A 22,703-nucleotide genomic window follows, 5' to 3' on the forward strand; every position below is an offset into this window, starting at 1 on the left:
TTTCATTTATTTTTCATAACCACCAAGGTTAAGTGCTTTCTTTTTTAAACATATGAGGAAACAGAGATGCAGAAAACTTCAATGATTCTTCCAAGGTAAAACAGTGAGTCAGAAAAATAAGGGCTCAGATTCTGGTTCCAGACTTTCATCTCCATCCTGGGCTCTTCTCATCCATCACAGTGGCTTATAGACTGCATCCAGAAGAAGGCTTCTGATGGGCCAGGAACATATCTGGCCTGCCATACGATGGGAGGCAAGCATTGCCCCTCCAGGCTTGCCACTGAATGTTGATCACAATGCCCAGATCTGTGGTGGCTCTCTAGGACCAGAGGTACAAAAGTAGAAAGCCAGTAAGTTGAGGGTGACTGGATACTTGGGAATTCTGTTGGGGCTTGCATCAAATCTGGGAGTTCTCTGCCTCCCCACTCCTAAATTCAATAACTAAAGTTCTCTGTTTCTTAAGATTTTATTAGTTGGCTTTCTGTTATCTGTAGCCAAAACTACTTCTAATACGCTGTACTTCTCTGGAGTGAGAGTGCAGTAAAGACTATGGCATTTATTGTCCATTTTCTAATAAACAGGTGCTATGGTCTGAATGTTTTGTCCCCCCAAAATCCACATGTTAAAACCTAACCCCTATGGTGATGGTAGTAAGACGTAGGGCCTCTTAATTAGGTCATGAGGGCTGTGCCCTCATGAAAGGGATTAGTGCCCTTATAAAAAAGGCCTGAAGTGGCTCCCTCACCCCTTCTGCCATGTCACAACACATAGAAGGTGCCATCTATGAACCAGGAAATGGGCTCCCACCAGACACCAAACTGACGGGTACCTTGATCTTGGAGTTGCTGTCCTCTAGAACTGTGAGCAATAAATTTCTATTGTTTATAAATTTCCCAGTCTAATGTATTTTGTTCTAGTGGCAGTCAAGCTAAGACTAAGATAGTCTTAGCCTAAGACAACAGGCAAATCTTCTTACTTCCAGAGTTCTCAGTGTTCATATTTTTATTAGTGGTAGGTATTTGTTGGTTGAAAGTATCAGAAAAGAACTGCAGCTAACTTGTAAGAATGAGAGGAAACTATAATAGGAATAAGGGGTGTCTCATGAAACCCAAATACAGGAATTTAGCTGAGCCTTGCAGTGGCCTAAAACCAAGATCTCAAATGCATTTGGCAATCTGTTTCTTTCCAATGTTTGCTGTTCTGTGTGCTTCATACTTCTCTATGTTTGAAAAAATAGACTTTTTTTCAAAGTCTTTGAAAAATAGACTTTGTCATCATCAATATTTATATGTAACATATTTAACCACCAGGGAAGAGGCTGAATCTCAAGCCCAATAAAAATTTCTAGAAGAGTAGAAGTGATTGGCTAAACTTGGATCTTATGCCCAGTGGTATAACAACCAGCTCTGCGCAGATCACAGAAGGATCACAGAGTATGAACTTGGCTTCTTGGGGCTGATCCCCATACATCATGTGTATGATGAAGCAGAGGAGTTCTGAGAATAGAGGGGCTGGGGAGGTAACCCAGAAGGTATCTATTATAAAGTTTCATCTCCTCTGTCTTCTTGAGGCATTCAGTGCTAGTTTCGGCTATTATCAAGGCTAAGTGGCAACCCTGCCTTTACTGCAGTTTGGTCATTCATTCATTTAACATTGAACAGGCTGGATTCCAGGCATCAAGCATGGAGCAATGGACTAAGCTGGGAGTCACTGCCCTCAGAGATCTTATGCTTTCCCCCTTCAGGTATATATGGTGTCCTATATCCTTCTAATAAGTCACCCCTTTACCTAAGCTTATTTCAGATGGGTGTTTGTCACTTCCCATCAAAAGAGTTTTGAGTAGTATATAAATGGGTACTGGAAGTGGAAAGTTTCCACGACAGCCCCCCATTGTAAAACTGGCTGAGTTAGGATGGAGTGGGGAGTTGTTAGGATGCTGCCATATGGAGTTGGAATATTTGCCATCTTTGTTAGGTGGTAGAAAATCAGTTGGTTAAAGAATTATCAGTTGTCTGCTAAACTCTGTATTTTATGAACTCAGACCATTATTCATAAAATAGGAACTTGAGGTGACCTGGTAGAAAATGTGAAAATATTTCCTACTTCTAATAAGTTGTTGATTTTAGCTCATTTGATAGCAGATAGTGAATAGCTGGGTAGGTTTACAGCTTTGTTTAAAGAATTAATTTGTTTCTGCCTGGAGTTGGCAATTTGAACCATTGAATCAGATAAGCAACTGCCTTAAGAATACAGCCTCAACATTTGTTAGTGCATCGATTAGGATATTGGATACCTGGGAGGATTCAGAAGAATCAGGGAGACCTGATACTCCAAGATGGCTTCAGCAACTCTGCTCTTGTATCCTTGTGTCTGGAAAAGTTGAAAATGCACATTTAGATGAATAGTGAAGTGGAGACAGCAGCCACAATTAGCTTTGCTCCACTACTCCAGCCTTTTGTTCTTCAAACTCAGAGGCAGAGGCCAATAAGCTAAGATTTAGGGAGATGTACAGAGTTCTCAGATTTGATACTGAGAAACTGATGCTACAAAAGTAAGATACAAATTCAAAAATGAAACTTTGGTAATTTTTCTGGTATTGGCTGCCAGCAAACTGAGTCCTTCATGTGTCTTCTGTGCCCTCCCCATGCAATCAATAGTCCTGGATGACAAAGGACTTAAAAGAGTTGTACTGCAAGAAATGTTCAAGCTTGGTAAACAGAAACCTGTGGTTGTTTGTTCAAATATTAAAGCAGCCCTTAGTCCACATTCATGATCCAAACAGAAATGAATTACCCAGGTGGTATAGTCTTCTATAATGAAATCCTCCTCAGTTTTCCTCTTGATTTTGGCACTGATTGACACTGGCCAAAGGAAGTCTTTCCAGGGGGGTAGAACCCAGGGTGGCCTGAATGACTGGTGAAGGAACAAACAGATATCAATGAGAGTGAGTGGTCCAGCAGAATCCAGAGGATACTCTGTCCTGGTGACTCAGTATCATGTTGCTTCCCCTGGCCCTCATTAAGAGAGTCTTCATATCCTTTATTTGCATGACCTTTGGATAATTAATATATTGGGTAGTTATTATTGGGTGCATTATTTAGCATGTAGGCTGCAAAATTTCAAGAAGTCTCAGTGAGTTGTGTTAAAGAGGAGGAATCAGCATTCACCAGACAACTTGGCTTGAAAATCACTGGCCTCTGGAGTTGGCAGCTGGATGGGGCTTTAAGTTTTCTCCTATTGGGAAACTATTGACTTTGGATGAAATGAAGTAATTTGTCCAACAATAATAATAGCTATATGTATTAATTACTCACCATATGCCAGGCGCTGGTCTAAAGCTTTGTGTTCATGAGTCATTTAATTGTCCCAACTATCATATGAAGTAAGTTCTATTACTATCTGCATTTTACATAGGCAATTAAATGCCTCGCTTAAAGTTGAACTGAGAGTCTATGGTGTGGGTTCTTAGCTATTATATTGTATTTCCTTTTAGGAAACTTACCTTACAGGATTTTGCTTTATTTTTCCCCTCCTATCTCCTACTACTGCATCTTCTTGACAGCCTTCTTCCACCAATATTTTGAGGTGCAATTGACATACAATAGCCAGTTCAAATAGATGAGTTTTGACATATGTTTACACCCATGAAAACATCACTGCGCTTCAGATAAGAAGGAACATATCCATTACTCCCCACCCACACTTTTCTCTTGTTTCTGTAATCTAGCCTTTTCACTGCAATCCCTAAGTGATCACTGACCTCCTTTCTGTCACTATAGATCAATTTGCATTTTTGAGAATTTTATGTAATTGATATCATACAGTATATATTCTTTATTTTCTGCCTTCTTTCACTCAGCACAATTATTTTGAGATCCATCTATGATCAATAATTTGTTTTTATATGTAACTACTATTTCATTATATGACTGCTCCTATGTATGGCGGTATACATCACAGAAGAAGTATAACTGCTGTGAACATTTATGTCCAAGTCTTTATCCAAATGTGTACTTTAAATAAATGTCTAGCAATGAAATGTCTGGGTTGCATGGTAGGTGTATGTATAACTTTTAAGAAACAGCTTAATAGTTTGCCAAAGTGGTGTTTTTTTTACATTTTTCTCCAAGAGTGTTTGAGAGTTCCAGTTGCTCTGTATCCTCACCAACACTTGATATAATTAGTCTTTCTATTGTTAGCCATTTTAGCAGGTATGCAGAGGTATTTCATTGAGATTTTAACTGGTGTTTTTCTAGTGAATAATGATGTTGGACATCCTTTCAGTGCTTGTTTGCCATCTACATTTCTTCTTTGCTTCTTCAAATATTTTGTCCCTTTTATCTATATTTGGTAGTTTCATTTTATTATTATTATTGATTCTAGCTCTTCCTTTTGGAATTTGCTTCCATTTCTCAAAGAGGATATTCTACAAATTAGAACACATATAAAGGAGGTACACATGGTTTAGTAGATAGGGCGCAAGTTTGGAAATGATCAGGTATATCTGGATATGAATTCAAGCTCCGCTACTTGATAAATTATGTCACCTAGGGCACCTCAGTTAATGTTCCTGAGCTTTAAGGTAACTTGTCTGTAAAGTGGACCTAGTGAACCTATCTCCTAGTATTTCTATAAAAAATAACTGAAACACTCTTCTTTAACAAATGTAAGAATGATTAGAATCCCTTCAATGCCAGATAGTCACGTAAAATATCTGGAGTGGTGTCTTGCTTATTATTTCCTATTTTCTCTCTTCTTCCCTTTTGTACATACAATATATATACTTTTCTTTTTTCTTTCTTTTCTTTATTATTTTTTTGAGATGGAGTTTTTTTCTCGTCGCCCACGTTGGAGTGTAATGGCATGATCTCGACTCACTGCCAAGATCACAACCTCTGCCTCCCAGGTCCAAGCGATTATTCTGCCTCAGCCTCCCCAGTAGCTGGGACTATAGGTGTGCCACCTATTCAAATTAGTTAATTAAAAATTAGCATGCCCGGCTAATTTTTGTATTTTTAGTAGAGACAGTGTTTCACTGTGTTGTCCAGGCTGGTCTTGAACTCCTGACCTCAAGTGATTCACCTGCCTCGGCCTCCCAAAGTGCTGGGATTACAGGCATGAGCCTTAAATACATTTTTTGAAAGAGACTTATTATACATAAACACGCCTAACACACTCCAATAATACCACACCCCAATACTACCTGCTATGGTACCAGTCTCTCACCAGGGATTCAGGAACCCTCTGATCTGAGGCTTCTCTTCTTTGGACATCCTGTTTTTTCCCACTGCCCTCATCCCTTTCTGAGTACCTCCTAGTTTATATCTTGCTCAGATAGGAAAAAAAAAAAAAAAAAAAAAAAAAAAAAAAAACCACCACCACCACCACCAACAAAAATGGTCATTTAAAAATGTGTGTTGTTTTTTAAAACAATGGTAGAGAATTCCCAGTCTCTCTGTCCGCAGGGGCTTAAGATACAGATGATCATCAACAGCTAACAAGAAGGTTTGTTTCCCTCCATTGTGCACAAAGCTTAGTAGTAGCTCTCTTGATCTCTACTCTTTCCCATGAGTTTCCATGGGAGCTGAGCTGCCTTTGCTGTGTTCTTGGTGGGGGAAGGGCAGGGTTGGGAGACTTGGTGATAGCTATTGCCCCTGGCTCTCTGACAAGAAAAGAGCAGCTTCCAGACAGGGTTCAACCTGAAAAAAGGATCCCCTGCTGTGCAGGAATTATTCACTCTAGGATATGCTTCCTGTGCAGTAACATCAAATATTCCCACTGGCTGCAGCAGCTCAGGATTTGACAGCTTAACTGTTTCATGCCCAGTCTGCATGAGCTACAAAAGGCCCTGCCATACAACGATGTGCATGTAATGGATGCCCTGTCATGGTGGTTTTCCTCTTCATTCTAATTTCCACCCTCAAACAGGTATTGGAGCCATCTCTTGACGTTGCTCTGTGGTTGATGTCACTGAGGTTTTATATGTGTCATCACTACAATCCTCCCAGGGGCTACTTCTTCATGCCTTCAATTCCTGTGGGGCTCATTCCCTGAGTCCTATCCATCCTGGACTAGCTCAACAACTGACTTTGTAGAAGGGGCTAAGGGACCCTTGAATATCATAGTCTCATTGAAAAGAAAAATGCATTGTCCTCCTAGTGTTTTGGGGCTTAGGCCTTTTCCATAGAATTTTGGTATTCTCTACTCTGAGGAAATACAACAATATTGTGTTGAAAAGGCCAGTGAGATATCTGAGACAGCTGTTTCGCTCACTAAGTAGAAATCTAGTTCCTTTTGTGGAGAAATTCACAAAAATAAAAAGGCATAGATTACAAAGGGCACAATGGAAGGAGAAGTTGCATTAAACCCAGAGTCCTGCAGGATGCCACAGAAAGACTGGCTTAGACTCAAATGCTAATAGCCCCACTGATGAGCATAGACTACATGAACACAGAGAGACTGCGAGGACAACTTATACACTCTCTCTCCAGCTGGCAGGAGCAATCTTCCTGGAACAGCTCCCTCCTACCTCCCATCCTCTCTGTGCTTAAAAACTTCCGGGAATCTTACTTCCTGCCCCAAACCTTTTCAGACAAATGAATGGACTGAGAAGTTACCCTTCGAAGAAACTTCAGAGCCTTACCTTCAGACAAAATAACTAAAAAACCAAATAAAATATTAAATTAAAATTTTTTGAGACAGAGTCTTGCTCTGTCACCCAGACTGGAGTGCAGTGGTGCAATCATAGCTCAGTGCAGCCTGGAACTCCTAGGCTTAAGTCATCCTCCCACCTCAGCCTCCCAAGTGGCAGGGACTACAGGCATGTGCCACTGTGTCTTGCAGTAAATTAATATTTTATAGAGCAAAGTGGGAAGACTAGAAAGAATAGCAGACAGAGTTTAAGGCACATCCAGAGAATGAGGATAGGAAAGAGGACTTGCCGTGGTCTGAGAATGTGCCAGGCCCTCCCTATACTAGGCCTAGTCTCACACATCTTCCCCTTCAACCCTCATGAGAGTCCTTTGGAAAAAGATTATAATCTTTAGTTTATGAGTGAAGGGATAGAGGCTTACAGAGTTTGGAGAATTTGTCTCAGATAACCAAGTGATTTGTACAGATCTAGGATTTCATCACAAGTCTGTCTGATTTCCAAAGCTCATGGATTTTTTTCCTGCATGCTTTTTAGCAACCCCTCTGGTCTCCAGCTATGTGTGCGTCAGACCCTGAGGCTGTGCTAGGCCCACCCATACTTGTTTTCTCCATTCTTCACAGTTTTTCAGAAGAGACTCATAAACTGGTGGGAGCTACCCCTTGGGGAGGTGGAGTTTTCCCTCTCCTTCTCTCCTGGACTCTTGTGGAGAACAGCACCTCCTTACCATGCTCCCACCATGAGGAGCAGGGTCTGAGTCTTCCTGTTTCAGACCTGACACTGCTGGTTCCAGTCATTCCTTCAATCCCTATTTCTTGTTGTTTTGCTGGTAGTGTGTATGTTTGTTGGTCTGAAAGCATCTCTGTACTCAAATTTCATTTGGTGAATGAAGATAAATGACCTGCCCTGAGTCCACTGACAATCCCTTCTCCAACTTAGGTTAGTGGTCTGCCCACTTCTTCAAGGGGTTCATTTCCTAGAAGTCTCTCTTGACAATTTTGAATAAGGGCTTCATTTCCCAGAAGCCTCTTTTGACAATTTTGAATACTAAGAATACCAAGATAAATTAGTCGCAGTCTCGGCCTCCTACTAGTTCCCAGTAGGGTGAGGGATATAAGTACTATCATGCAGTGTTCAATTCAAGAAATGGGAGCTATTCTAGGTATTTCAAGCAGAAAGGATTTTAATAGGGGAATTAGATGTTTATAAAATCATCCCAAGGGCTGGAAGTGTGGATTACAGGCTCTAGCAAGGACTTCCAGAGACAGCTACTACCTGTACTCCATTAGGAAGGGAGAATGTAGTCACCCAAAACTGTTGAACTACTGAGTTTTAGATTCTTGAATCTGTAACATATCACATACTTGCATTCTAAGAATCAGAAATCCAGCATAGGAAGCTGTTACTGCTGCTATTAAAACTAACTCTTGACGATTGTAAAACTGTTGATTTGTTACTAGAATATGATGCAGAAAAAAATTCATGTCTCCACAACTCTGTTCACCAATAGAACATATCTGAAGCAGCAAGAAATTTTGCTTTGCTTCATATCCTGTATGTGTGTATCTGTTGGTGGAACTTAATTTGCATCCAGAACCTTATCTGCAAGTCTGGAAAATGGACTTATAGTATAGAAGATGAGAGCGGATATTGGGGGAATATTTAACAGTGTCTGTCACAGACTTATGCACACTATGAAAGGCATGGTAGGTCACAAAGAAGAGAGAGACCAGTTCTATCTGGAGATTCAAACAAAGTGCAGAGAAAACACTCAGCTTGGGCCTTGAAGAATATCCTGTAGAAGTCTGCCTTAAAGAGGGCTAAAGGACATTTAGGGCAGAGTAAACTTATGTGTCAGAGAAGGCAAGCATAGTGCACCTAGAACCATCCTGCACTTCCAGACAAGAAACAGAAGGAAGAAAAAGGATCACAGTGAACAAAGCAATTTGAGTGGGGGCAGGGCCCAGTCCAGGCAGGCCTCATATAATTTGCTCAAGAGCCCAGACTTTCTCCTAATTGATCGGGGACCTTTGGAAGGATTCATGCAGAAGGACAACAAAATGAGACGCTGTTTTAGTCCATTTGTGTTGCTATAAAGAAGTACCTGAGACTGGGAAATTTCTCAAAAAACAAACAAGAAAGGTTTATTTGGTTTATGATTCTGTTGGCTGGAAGACTGGACACCTGGTGAAAGCCTCAGGCTGCTTCTACTCATGGTGAAAGGCAAGGAGGAGCCTACGTGTGCAGAGATCAAATTGCAAGAGTGGAAGGCAGAGACAGCAAGAGGGCAGTGAGCAAATGCTTTTAAACAACCAGTTCAGAGCAGTAGTAACAGAGCAGAACTCATTCACCTCTCTCCATGCTGGAGGGCATTAATTTATTCATGAGCTATCCACCTCCCTGACCCAAACACCTACCATTAGGCCCCACCTACAACATTGACCTCCAACACTGAGGATCATATTTTAATAGGTTTCTGGGGACACTCATCCAAACTATAGCAGACAGGTTTTAGAAGGGTGACTCTGGAACCTGTCTGGAGGACACACTGAGAAGAGGAGAAATCAGAATAAAGGGAACAATTGGGAGGATATTGCCATATAGTAGACTAGACATAGTACCTAAACTAGATCTATGGATGTTGGGATGACGTAGAGAAATCCTGGAATATATCAGTAAGTTGACTCAATAGGAGTCTACCAAGCTAAAGAAATTGGGAACAATTATTGCTTTTTTACTATGCACTAGACTCTATTCTATGCACTTTGCCTGTATGAACTAAGTAGGTTCTATTGTCAATCCAAGTCTACATATGCAAAAACTTCTGCACAGCTGGCAAATGGCAGAGCCAGAATTTGAAACCAGGTAGTCTAGTTTTACAAAACAAATGCTTACTTTGCTCAATCAGTTCCTCTGCTGTCAGTGATAAAATCTGCTTTCCTGTACCTTATGAATCTTCAACCCACTTATTAATTCTGGTTTGGACCAGAATCAGGAGTTTTTATTTTTAACCCAGAAGTTCATGGATGAATTTTTGCAAATCTAGTGAACTCTGAAATTGTCAAGAAATTTTAATGATTTCTTAGCATTTGTGTATTGTTTACTGGGAAGTGGTAGAAAAGCTTTTCAACAGATTCTCCAATGGGTCTTTGATCTAAAAATACTCATGAACATTGCTTTAGAGCAGTGGTTCTCAAAGTGTGATCCTGGAGCCAGCAGCATCAGCATCTCCTGGGTACTATTAGGAATGTAGTACCTATCCCAGACCTACTAAATCAGAAACTCTGGGAGTGGGACCCAGAAATCTGTGTTAATAAGTCTTCTAGATGATTCTGACATGTGCTCAAGCTTGATAACCATTGCCCTAGAGCAAGCACAAACATGAATAATGTGGCAATAGGGTCTGTTCACTGGCCTGGGTGAGACATCCACAGTGGATGTGATACCAAGGAGGGGAGAACAAAATCATAGAAGACTGAGATCTTCTTTGGATACTCCCAGGAAGGAAACACTGAGACATAAACTTTGAACCGAGCCGATATTTTGGACAAGGCACTGATGTAGGACTTCTGTGGAGCTCAGAACAGGCATTTCTGGGAGATGCTGAGCTCTTGACTTGCAGCTTAGATGTGACCTGTAGACTCATGCATCATTCCCCAACCCCTCGGAGGCTAGCCGTCCCCCTCTCCCATAGTTTCTTCTAGGGTTAGAGTTTAGATATCTTGTTTCATCCAAGGTACACAGAACACTAATGACATTTCACAGAAGATACTTGCCTGGACTCCCAGGGCATTTAGTATCACTGACACCCTAACTACTCACTGTGAGGTGCCAGGGCCCTGGCCCATACATTTGCCCTGCAGCACAACAGCTGTGCAGTCTGTGCAGGATTCATCCCTGAAATGCCAGTCTCTTTCAACATCTTCCTTGAAACACAAAAAGGTCCAGAAACAACCTGCAGTGCTTGGCAATGGAAGTGGTGAGGAACTCTGTGCCCTACTCCCTTGCAGCCTGTCCTCCCCCAGGACCAAGGCTCGGCCTCTTTCTTTCTGCTAAGTCACAAAGCTGGAAAGTGCTGAGGGTAGGGAGAGAGCCTGTGCCTGCTGGTTGGCTTGGAAAGGTTCTGGGAATTCATTATGATCTAAACAACTATTCCAGTTATTCATGTGACTCAGCCCCTGAAATCAGGATCTTCCTGTGTCCACAGGGCCGGGTGTTGCTGACTCAGTGCTGAAGAGGGCACCTTGTCAGCCCTCCTAGACTCCCAACTCCCCCTCTCCCTCCCCTTCTTCCCCAGAGGACACTGAAGGGAAGCAGATGTGTGAGTAAGCTTCTCAGCCTGTTCAGTTTCATTTTTAAACAAGCAACCAACCTCCTCCCATTCTAGTTCTCACCACACACATCTGTCAGTCTTCTGTGCATTTCGATAGGGAAGCAATCACAGTCACTTATGCATCATGCATTCACATATGCATTTAGCACAGGTTTAGCCAGCACCTACTGTGTGTCCAGCTGATTGCTAAGGGCTCAGATCCAGAGAGAGTCATGCACTGTACCTGCCCATAACATTCAGGGGTCTAGTGGGGAAAATACATTAATGGACATTAAGGATGTAATCGAAAAAGCCCTGTAGCAGAGCACTTTTAGCTCTATAGAGAGCTTTGAGAATGCTGAGTTGCAAGTGCCAACCCTTTTTAGGTGTCTGGCATTCCTCTTCAACAAACAGCAAAATTCATAGAGTGTGGTTGGGAACTACTTCATCTATGAGAACTAGAGAGAGAAGAAAATTCCAGGAACCAACATGGTACAAGAGAGGGCTTTCTGGAAGGCTGAAGAAGGCTGCAAGGGTATGGAGACTAAAGTGACAAGTTTTACAGTTTTCCCCAAGGGACTTTTTTTTTTTTTACCATTTTTATTTGTAAATTTGAAACACATAACATGGAAAAGGAAAATAGAAAGAGAAAAAGAAAACATATATATGTGTGTGTGTATATATATATATATAGCCTAGTGTAATAGTTTGAGCGTTTTTTGTTTGTTTTGTTTTTCCCTGAATATCTCCTTCTAGGTGAATTCTATCCATCCAGTTACTCCACTGCAGTACATCACACCTCTCTAGATTTGCAACACAGATGATTTCATGAGACTCCCCTTCATCGCTGCCTTGAGTTGTTTCCACTCTTTGCTCCAATACATCTTCAATCTTTGTTGTTTTATTCCCCAGTTCCACTGGCGGTGGAAGGTGGCAGGGGATCCTCAATATATGGTCAAAAGTAGATCTGTGGGTGGTGCCCAAGATGGCCGAACAGGAACAGCTCCAGCCTCCAGCTCCCAGCATGAGCGACACAGAAGACAGGTGATTTCTGCATTTTCAACTGAGGTACCGGGTTCATCTCACTGGGGCATGTCAGACAGCTGATGCTGGTCCACGGGTGCAGCCCAACCAGCAAGAGCTGAAGCAGGGCAAGGCATTGTCTCACCTAGGAAGCGCAAGGGGGAAGGGAATTCCTTTTCCTAGCCAAGGGAAATTGAGACACACAACACCTGGAAAATCGGGTAACTCCCACCCTAATACTGCACTTTATCAAGGGTCTTAGCAACCGGCACACCAGGAGATTATATCCCACACCTGGCCCGGAGGGTCCCACGCCCATGGAGCCTCCCTCATTGCCAGCACAGCAGTCAGAGATCTAACTGCAAGGCGGCAGCCATGCTGGGGGAGGGGCACCCGCCATTGCTGAGGCTTAAGTAGATAAACAAAGCTGCCAAGAGGCTCGAATTGGGTGGAGCCCACCACAGCTCAAGGAGGCCTGCCTGCCTCTGTAGACTCCACCTCTGGGGACAGGGCATAGCTAAACAAAAAGCAGCAGAAACCTCTGCACATGTGAAAGTCCCTGTCTGACAGCTTTGAAGAGAGCAGTGGTTCTCCCAGCATGGAGGTTGAGATCTGAGAACGGACAGACTGCCTGCTCAAGTGGGTCCCTGACCCCTGAGTAGCCTAACTGGGAGACATCCCCCACTAGGTGCAGACCGACACATCACACCTCACATGGCTGGGTACACCCTAAGACAAAGCTTCCAGAGCAAGAATCAGACAGCAACACTTGCTGTTTGGCAATATTCTATCTTCTGCAGCCTCCGCTGCTGATACCCAGGAAATAGGGTCTGGAGTGGACCTCAGGCAAACTCCAACAGACCTACAGCTGAGGGTCCTGACTGTTATAAGGAAAACTAACAAACAGAAAGGACACCCACACCAAAACCCCATCAGTACGTCACCATCATCAAAGACCAAAGGGAGATAAAACCACAAAGACGGGGAAAAAGCAGTGCAGAAAAGCTGGAAATTAAAAAAATCAGAGCACATCTCCCCCTCCAAAGGAACGCAGCTCATTGCCAGCAACAGAACAAAGCTGGATGGAGAATGACTTTGATGAGTTGAGAGAAGAAGGCTTCAGTCAATCAAACTTCTCAGAGCTAAAGGAGGAAGTACGTAACCAGCGCAAAGAAACTAAAAATCTTGAAAAAATAATGGATGAATGGAAAACTAGAATAATAGAGAAGACCTTAAAAGAACTGATAGAGATGAAAACCATGACACGAGAACTACATGACAAATGCATAAGCTTCAGTAACCGACTCAATCAACTGGAAGAAAGAGTATCAGTGATTGAAGATCAAATGAATGAAATGAAACGAGAAGAGAAATGTAGAGAAAAAAGAGTAAAAAGAAATGAATAAAGCCTCCAAGAAATATGGGATTATGTGAAAAGACCAAATCTACGTCTGATTGGTGTGCCTGAAAGTGACAGGGAAAATGGAACCAAGTTGGAAAACACTCTGCAGGGTATCATCCAGGAGAACTTCCCCAACCCAGTAAGGCAGGCCAACATTCAAATTCAGGAAATACAGAGAACGCCACAAAGATACTCCTTGAGAAGAGCAACTCCAAGACATGTAATTGTCAGATTCACCAAGGTTGAAATGAAGGAAAAAATGTTAAGGGCAGCCAGAGAGAAAGGTCAGGTAACCCACAAAGGGAAGCCCATCAGACTAACAGCAGATCTCTCGGCAGAAACTCTACAAGCCAGAAGAGAGTGGGGGCCAATATTCAACATTCTTAAAGAAAAGAATTTTCAACCCAGAATTTCATATCCAGCCAAACTAAGTTTCATAAGTGAAGGAGAAATAAAATCCTTTACAGGCAAGCAAATGCTTAGAGATTTTGTCACCACCAGGCCTGCCCTACAAGAGATCTGGAAGGAAGCACTAAACATGGAAAGGAACAACTGGTACCAGCCATTGCAAAAACATGCCAAAATGTAAAGTCCATCAATGCTAGGAAGAAACTGCATCAACTAACGAGCAAAATAACCAGCTAATATCATAATGACAGGATCAAGTCCACACATAACAATATTAACTTTAAATGTAAATGGACTAAATGGTCCAATTAAAAGACACAGACTGGCAAATTGGATAAAAGTCAAGACCCATCAGTTTGCCCTATTCAGGAGACCCTTCTCACATGCAGAGACACACATAGGCTCAAAATAAAGGGATGGAGGAAGATCTACCAAGCAAATGGAAAACAAAAAAAGGCAGGGGTTGCAATCCTAATGTCTGATAAAACAGACTTTAAACCATCAAAGATGAAAAGAGACAAAGAAGGCCATTACATAATGGTAAAGGGATCAATTCATCAGGAAGAGATAACTATCCTAAATATATATGCACACAATACAGGAGCACCCAGATTCATAAAACAAGTCCTAAGAGACTTACAAAGAGACTTAGACTCCCATACAATAATAACAGGAGACTTTAACATCCCACTGTCAACATTAGATAGATCAACGAGACAGAAACTTAACAAGGATATCCAGGCATTGAACTCAACTCTGCACCAAGTGGACCTAATAGACATCTATAGAACTCTCCACCCCAAATCAACAGAATATACATTCTTCTCAACACCACATCACACTTATTCCAAGATTGACCACATAGTTGGAAGTAAAGCACTCCTCAGCAAATGTAAAAGAACAGAAATTATAACAAACTGTCTCTCAGACCCAAGTGCAATCAAACTAGAACTCAGGACTAAGAAACTCACTCAAAACCGCTCAACTACATGGAAACTGAACAACCTGCTTCTGAATGACTCCTGGGTACATAACAAAATGAAGGCAGAAATAAAGATGTTCTTTGAAACCAGTGAGAACAAAGATACAACATACCAGAATCTCTGGGACACATTTAAGGCAGTGTGTAGAGGGAAATTTATAGCACTAAATGCCCACAAGAGAAAGCAAGAAAGATCTAAAATTGACACCCTAACATCACAATTAAAAGAACTAGAGAAGCAAGAGCAAACACATTCAAAAGCTAGCAGAAGGCAAGAAATAACTAAGATCAGAGCAGAACTGAAGGAGATAGAGACACAAAAAACCCTCCAAAAAATCAATGAATCCAGGAGCTGGTTTTTTGAAAAGATCAACAAAATTGATAGACTGCTAGCAAGACTAATAAAGAAGAAAAGAGGGAAGAATCAAATAGACGCAATAAAAAGTGATAAAGGGGATATCACCACCGACCCCACAGAAATACAAACTACCAACAGATAATTCTATAAACACCTCTATGCAAATAAACTAGAAAACCTAGAAGAAATGGATAATTTCCTGGACACTTACACTCTCCTAAGACTAAACCAGGAAGAAGTTGAATCCCTGAATAGACCAATAGCAGGCTCTGAAATTGAGGCAATAATTAATAGCCTACCAACCAAAGGAAGTACAGGACCAGACGGATTCACAGCCAAATTCTACCAAAGGTACAAGGAGAAGCTGGTACCATTCCTTCTGAAACCATTCCAATCAATAGAAAAAGAGGGAATCCTCCCTAACTTATTTTATGAGGCCAACCTAAGCCTGGCAGAGACAAAACAAAAAAAAAAAGAGAATTTTAGACCAATATCCCTGATGAACATCAATGCAAAAATCCTCAATAAAATACTGGCAACCTGAATCCAGCAGCACATCAAAAAGCTTACCCACCATGATCAAGTGGGATTCATCCCTGGGATGCAAGGCAGGTTCAACATATGCAAATCAATAAAGGTAATCCAGCATATAAACAGAACCAAAGACAGAAACCACAATATTATCTCAATAGATGCAGAAAAGGCCTTTGACAAAATTCAACAGGCCTTCATTGTAAAAACTCTCAATGAATTTGGTATTGATGGAATGTATCTCAAAATAATAAGAGCTATTTATGAAAAACCCACAGCCAATATCATACTGAATGGGCAAAAACTGGAAGCATTCCCTTTGAAAACTGGCACAAGACAGGGATGCCCTCTCTCACCACTCCTATTCAAAGTAGTGTTGGAAGTTCTGGCTAGGGCAATCAGGCAAGAGAAAGAAATCAAGGGTATTCAGTTAGGAAAAGAAGAAGTCAAATTGTCCCTGTTTGCAGATGACATGATTGTATATTTAGAAAACCCCATCATCTCAGCCCAAAATCTCCTTAAGCTGATAAGCAACTTCAGCAAAGTCTCAGGATACAAAATCAATGTGCAAAACTCACAAGCATTCTTATACACCAGTAACAGACAAACAGAGAGCCAAATCATGAATGAACTCCTATTCACAATCACTTCAAAGAGAATAAAATACCTAGGAATCCAACTTACAAGGGATATAAAGGACCTCTTCAAGGAGAACTACAAACCACTGCTCAGTGAAATAAAAGAGGACACAAACAAATGGAAGAACACACCATGCTCATGGAGGGGAAGAATCAATATTGTGAAAATGGCCATACTGCCCAATGTAATTTATAGATTCAATGTCATCCCCATTAAGCTACCAATGACTTTCTTCACAGAATTGGAAAAAACTGCTTTAAAGTCCATATGGAACCAAAAAAGAGCCTGTATTGCCAAGACAATCCTAAGCCAAAAGAACAAAGCTGGAGGCATCAGGCTACCTGACTTCAAACTATACTACAAGGCTACAGTAACCAAAACAGCATGGTACTGGTATCAAAACAGAGATATAGACCAATGGAACAGAACAGAGCCCTCGGAAATAATACCACACATTTACAGCCATCTGATCTTTGACAAACCTGAGAGAAACAAGAAATGGGGAAAGGATTCCCTATTTTATAAATGCTGCTGGGAAAATTGGCTAGCCATAAGTAGAAAGCTGAAACTGGATCCTTTCCTTACGCCTTATAGGAAAATTAATTCAAGATAGATTAGAGACTTAAATGTTAGACCTAAAACTATAAAAACCCTAGAAGAAAACCCAGGTAATACCATTCAGGACATAGGCATGGGCAAGGACTTCATGTCTAAAACACCAAAAGCAATGGCCAAAATTGACAAATGGGATCTAATTAAACTAAAGAGCTCTTGCCCAGCAAAAGAAACTACCATCAGAGTGAAGAGGCAACCTACAGAATGGGAGAAAATTTTTGCAATCTACTCATCTGACAAAGGGCTAATATCCAGAACCTACAAAGAACTCAAACAAATTTACAAGAAAAAAACAACCCCATCAAAAAGTGGGCAAAGGATATGAGCAGACGCTTCTCAAAAGAAGACATTCATACAGCCAACAGACACATGAAAAAATGTTCATCATTACTCGCCATCAGAGAAATGCAAATCAAAACCACAATGAGATACCATCTCACACCAGTTAGAATGGCAATCATTAAAAAGTCAGGAAACAATAGGTGCTGGAGAGGATGTGGAGAAATAGGAACACTTTTACACTGTTGGTGGGACTGTAAACTAGTTCGACCATTGTGGAAAACAGTGTGGTGATTCCTGAAGGATCTAGAACTAGAAATACCATTTGACCCAGCCATCCCATTACTGGGTATATACCCAAAGGATTATAAATCATGCTGCTATAAAGACACAAGCACACGTATGTTTATTGCGGCACTATTCACAATAGCAAAGACTTGTAATCAACCCAAATGTTCATCAGTGGCAGACTGGATTAAGAAAATGTGGCACATATACACCATGGAATACTATGCAGCCATTAAAAAGGATGAGTTTGTGTCCTTTGTAGGGACATGGATGCAGCTGGAAACCATCATTCTCAGCAAACTATTGCAAGACCAGAACACCAAACACCGCATGTTCTCATTCATAGGTGGGAATTAAACAATGAGATCACTTGGACACAGGAAGGGGAACATCACACACCGGGGCCTACTGTGGGGAGGGTACAGCGGGGAGGGATAGCATTAGGAGACACACCTAATGTAAATGATGAGTTAATGGGTGCAGCACACCAACATGGCACACGTATGCATATGTAATAAACCTGCATGTTGTGCATATGTACCCTAGAACTTAAAGTATAATAATAAAAAAAATTAAAAATAAATAAATAAATAAATAGTAGATCTGTGGCAATAAAATTAACAGTTCAAATTATTATTTTTTAAACACAGAAGCAGTTTTCCCATTATCTTTTAATTGCTTGTTGGAGAAATGTTTTTAATAGTTTCATTCTTGTCCTTTTCTTAAGTCTGATACACACCATGTACTAGGCAGGATGGCTCAATTTTCCCAAATAGTAAACTGCTTGAGCTTTCCTTCCTTATTTGATGGGGGAAAGGTGGAGTGAAAAAAAGAAAGATCACATGCTGTTGAATGAAAATTAAAGAAAATATGGCCATCTACCATGTATCAAGCCTTTACATGTATAGTATCATATCTCACTACTAAAGGAACACACACACACACACACACACACACACACAGTAGATACTGAGGTACAGAAAGCTTAAGTAGCCTTACTGAGCGTGGCTGAGCCGAGATTAGGGCCTATGTTGTTGCCACTTACAAACTTACTGTACATGTAGGTACATAATGCAAAGAGATGCTCAGATCCCACTTTACAGATGGGAAAACTGAGACTTGGAGAAATTAAGTAACATCTCCAAAGCCATACAAATAGTACGTGAGGTGGCAGACCTTCAGACCCAGGTGTGTCTGAATTCAAAGTCTGTGCCCTTTCCACTACACCATCCTATTTTTGTCTTTTTTTTCTTTCCATTTTTGAGACCAGATTTCATTTCTCTTTAGGATCTAGTCTGAATCTCTATAAACATGGAATCTGATACTATTGTCATCCAGGATTATGATTTTAATCCATTGCAACATTAGAATTAGAATGTTTAAGCTTAACCCCAAGCATACTTCCTTATATTCATTCATTCATTCAATAAGTTTATATTGAATATTCATCTGTTTGTGCCAGACCCAGGTCCCAAGAAAAGAACAACGAAAAAGACAGGCAGGCAGGGTCCTCTCTCCTTGTGGACCATTGAGTATAACAGGGAGAGAAAAATGTGAAGTAACAGTTACACAACTGATCCGTGTATTACAACCGTAGAAAGTGGTATTATAATGATAGCTACAATTCCATTGTTTACTATGTGCCAGTACCTATCCGAGGCAATCTACATATATTAACTCATTTCATTCTCATAGGCATATGAAGGAAGTAGAGAAATCAAGGAAGACTTCTTGAATGAAGTGTCAGCTCAGTCTGGAAAGGGAAATTATGTTAAGGAGAGGGAGTTGGGAAGGAACATGAGTAGTCTAGGACTGTGCTGGCCAGGTAATCCTTAGCTACATGAGGCTATGGTGCATTTGAAATGTGGCTAGTCTGTATTGAGGTGTGCTATAAATGTAAAATACACACTAGGTTTCAAGACAGTATAGAAGAAAATATGTATGATAGTGTGTTAATTTTTTATGTTGATTACATGTTGAGATTATATTTTGGGTATATGGGGTTAAATCAAATATGCCATTAATATTAAATTTACCTGTTTCTTTTTACTTTTTTTAATGTGGCCTCTAGAAAATTTAAAATTAAATATGTGCCTCACATCATATTTTGATTGGACAGTACTACTCTAGCAATCTGGGAAGCCTCAGGGAGCAGATATGTCAGGGGAACAAGAACCTAGAGGATTACGGAGAATGATGAGAGAAGAGAAAAAAAAATGTTGAAAGCAAACGTAAATTACCAACTTTCTAATCTGCAGGTCAGAAAGGGTCATTGCGACCTTTGCAAGCCCCAAATCTGAGAGGTTGGGGCCCACTGACTTCTGAAAATAGTATCATTCTCAAAACCAGCTCCAGCTGTGAGCCAGGGGATGGTTAACGGCTGTTTTTGAGGCAGATTTTGTAGATGAATGAGGCAAGAATCATTAGGGCAAAACAGTAAATAAAATTGCAGGAACATCTCAGGGTAAAAGTCAAGTCTTTAACAATGGCTGGGCCAGCCCTCTAACATCTTCCTGCCTGCCCCTTTACCTCTCTGGCCTCACCTATTCAGCTTCTTTCCCATCCCTGCCCCTATTCCCGTTACAACGACCCCTGTGCTGAGCCTCAAACACACCAGGCATGCTCCTGACTCAGGACCTTCGTGCTGGCTGTTCCACCTGTTGGAAACACTCTTCCCCTAGCTATCCCATGGCTTACTATCTTAACTCACCTCATCAGTAAGGCCCACCCTGACCATCTTATTTAGAATTGCAACTCCAATTGCACTCCTTTACCCTACTCTTGTTTTTCTTTTTATAACTTTTATTACCTTCTAACATATTCAATAATTTACTCTTTTATTATGTTTACTGTTAATCTCCCTATTAGAAAGTATGTTCTCCAAAGACAGGGATCTTGGTTTTATTTCCTTCATTATCCCCCACACCAAGACAGTGCCTGGCATAGAGCACCTGCTCAATTAATTTTGTTTTTTGAATGAATGAAAGTGTCAATGGTGATGCTCAGGGCAGGTTTGGTCAATGGACAGGCATCCTCTGTGCACCCTCTCCTCTCCTGAAGAAAATGACTCTTTTTTCCTCTCCTGTAGTTGGATTTAACTAACCTTGCCTCCCGTTCAGTTTTTACTACTCAGGGTTCTGCCCTGTTCTGGATCCCACACATAGGCTCCCAAGAGAGTAAAAGAAGCAGGGAATGCAGAAGAAAACACCCTGGATTGGAAGTTGGGATTCCCAGGTGCTCTCCCAGCTTAGCAGCAACCCACCTGTTCCCCCAGCTGTCAAGGGTTCCAGGCTCAGTGGGAGGCTGAACAAGGTGCTGACCGAGTTCAGAAGGAAAATGAGGGGAAAATCGTTACCTAAAGGGCAGTGGCTCTCCAGGGATGGTCCTTGGACCAAAGGAATCAGCATCACCACCCTAAACCCACAGAATCAGAAACCATGCAGGGAGCCAGAAACGTATTTGCATAAAGCCTCGGGTGATGCTGACGGACTCAAGTTTGAGAACTGCTGCTCTGGGGGAAAGAAGGGACTTTGTTGGAGCCTTGCAGGCAGGGAAGGACTTAATAGGTCAGGCGAGAGGACAGGTCCCCGCGAGGGCGAACTAGCACTGGGTTGGGTCCGTACATCAAAGTCTGCGCAGCCCAAGTCTGACCTGGGAAGTTGGAAAGGTCAGGGTTCCTACGTGCTTCCACCCCCACCCCAGGAAAGTCCCGGCGTCAAGGCCCTGACCCTCCGCCGGCACGCCCGCCTCTCCTGCAGCCGCAGCCCCGCCCGGAAAAAACCGCTGCGACCCGGGGCAGGTCCGTTCCCCTCCCCGCCTCCGCACCCCCCCACCCCATCCCGCTGCTCGCAGCAGGCGGTACCTGGCCTGGCGCCCTCACGCCGCGCTGGTGGGGAGCGCGGCCTCTCCGCCCCGTAGCAAGGTCCCTCCGCAGCTGCCCTGCGTCTCCGCTGGCCGCGTGGCACCCTCTCTGCTGCCTCGACTGACTGTCTCTTCCGTGTCTTGATTGTGGCCTCTGCCTCTCCCCCTTCCGATTTTGTTCGATTTCTTTCTACAGTTACTAAGCGCCCACTGTGTGCCCTGGACGGGACTAGACTCAGCAGGTAACGGGAAACAAAGGCACTTGCCGCGCTGAAGTTTCTCCGCATCTCCCTCCATCCTCTGCTCCATCCCCATTCCCAGCATTTGTGCCCTCCCTCCTCCTCTTCTTTTTTTTTTTTAAATTTAATCTAAAGGAACCTTTCTTCTGGAAGACCTCACAGTAAAATTAAAAAGCCTACTTTTATCTGACTTCTAGAAAGTTGCAATTAAAATATACATCTTACCTTGACTCATGCCAACAATTTAAACTGTTATCAGCTATTAACACCTCAACCAGAATGAGTTTATTAACCTAAAGCAGACAGCTTTATCCTATGGAGGTCACCTACTTGAGAGAAACTGTTATTTACATACTTTCACTTTTGTGCCACTCACTCATTCAAGGAAAAATATTCAGTCATTCAACTATTTATTGAGCACCTAGTATGTGCCAGCATTGTTCTTAACAAGCACTGCTCAATAGAAATAGTATTAACTACATACGACATTTTAAATTTTCTAACAGCCACATTAAAGAAAGTAAAAAGACATAAGTAAAAGTAATTTTAATAATTTAACCCAATATGCCCTAAATATTATTTCAATATGTGATCAATACAAAAATTATCAATAAAATATTTTACATTTACTTTTTTATATGCTGTGTCTTTGAAATGTTGTGTGTGTGTTACACTTCCAGCTCATCTCAGTTCCTGCTAGGAACATTTCAAATGCTTAATAGCCACATTGGCTAGTGGCCACTGTGCTAATCAGTGCAATTCTAGACACTTGGAGAACAGCTATGGAAAGACAGAGGAAGAAAGTCAATAAACTCACGAACAAATAAAATAATCATAAGCAGTGTTCAATGCTAGGAAGAAATTAAAACAAAGTAATGACATAGAATGATGGACATGACCTCATTTAACCCTTTCGATACCCCCCTCAAGTTGAGTAATAGTATATAACAATGTTATATAACAATTTTATAGCTACAAAAACTGAGGCTGAGACACAAAACAACTTGTCCAAGCACTTACAACTGGTAAATTCTATGTCCAGGATTCAGATCCCAGCTTGACTGCCTTCGGTGCTGGTTTCCATTACTCTACAAGGCCAGGTCATAAAGAAGACAGA

At 41.6% G+C, this 22,703-nt stretch overlaps 2 long non-coding RNA genes across 3 annotated transcripts in view; one reads left to right on the top strand and one right to left on the bottom strand.

Moving 5' to 3' along the window:
* LOC111522610 overlaps positions 1-22,703 on the bottom strand; it is a 25,230-nt gene continuing 2,527 nt past the window's right edge. The window contains exons 1-4 of one of the 2 annotated variants that reach the window (XR_002725285.1): positions 21,349-21,482; positions 2,794-2,913; positions 2,294-2,370; positions 1-319 (exon numbers count right to left, since the gene is read on the bottom strand). This is a non-coding gene — a long non-coding RNA (uncharacterized LOC111522610). Of the gene's footprint in view, positions 320-2,293; positions 2,371-2,793; positions 2,914-21,348; positions 21,483-22,703 lie in introns of those variants that run through there. The other variant, XR_002725288.1, reaches the window with a different exon arrangement.
* Positions 21,458-22,703, top strand: part of LOC111522619 — a 14,941-nt gene continuing 13,695 nt past the window's right edge. The window contains exon 1 of the long non-coding RNA XR_002725289.1: positions 21,458-21,589. This is a non-coding gene — a long non-coding RNA (uncharacterized LOC111522619). The remainder of the gene's footprint in view (positions 21,590-22,703) is intronic.

This window comes from Piliocolobus tephrosceles, chromosome 1, assembly GCF_002776525.5.
Source record: "Piliocolobus tephrosceles isolate RC106 chromosome 1, ASM277652v3, whole genome shotgun sequence".
In the NCBI taxonomy this organism is placed as follows: Eukaryota; Metazoa; Chordata; class Mammalia; order Primates; family Cercopithecidae; genus Piliocolobus; species Piliocolobus tephrosceles.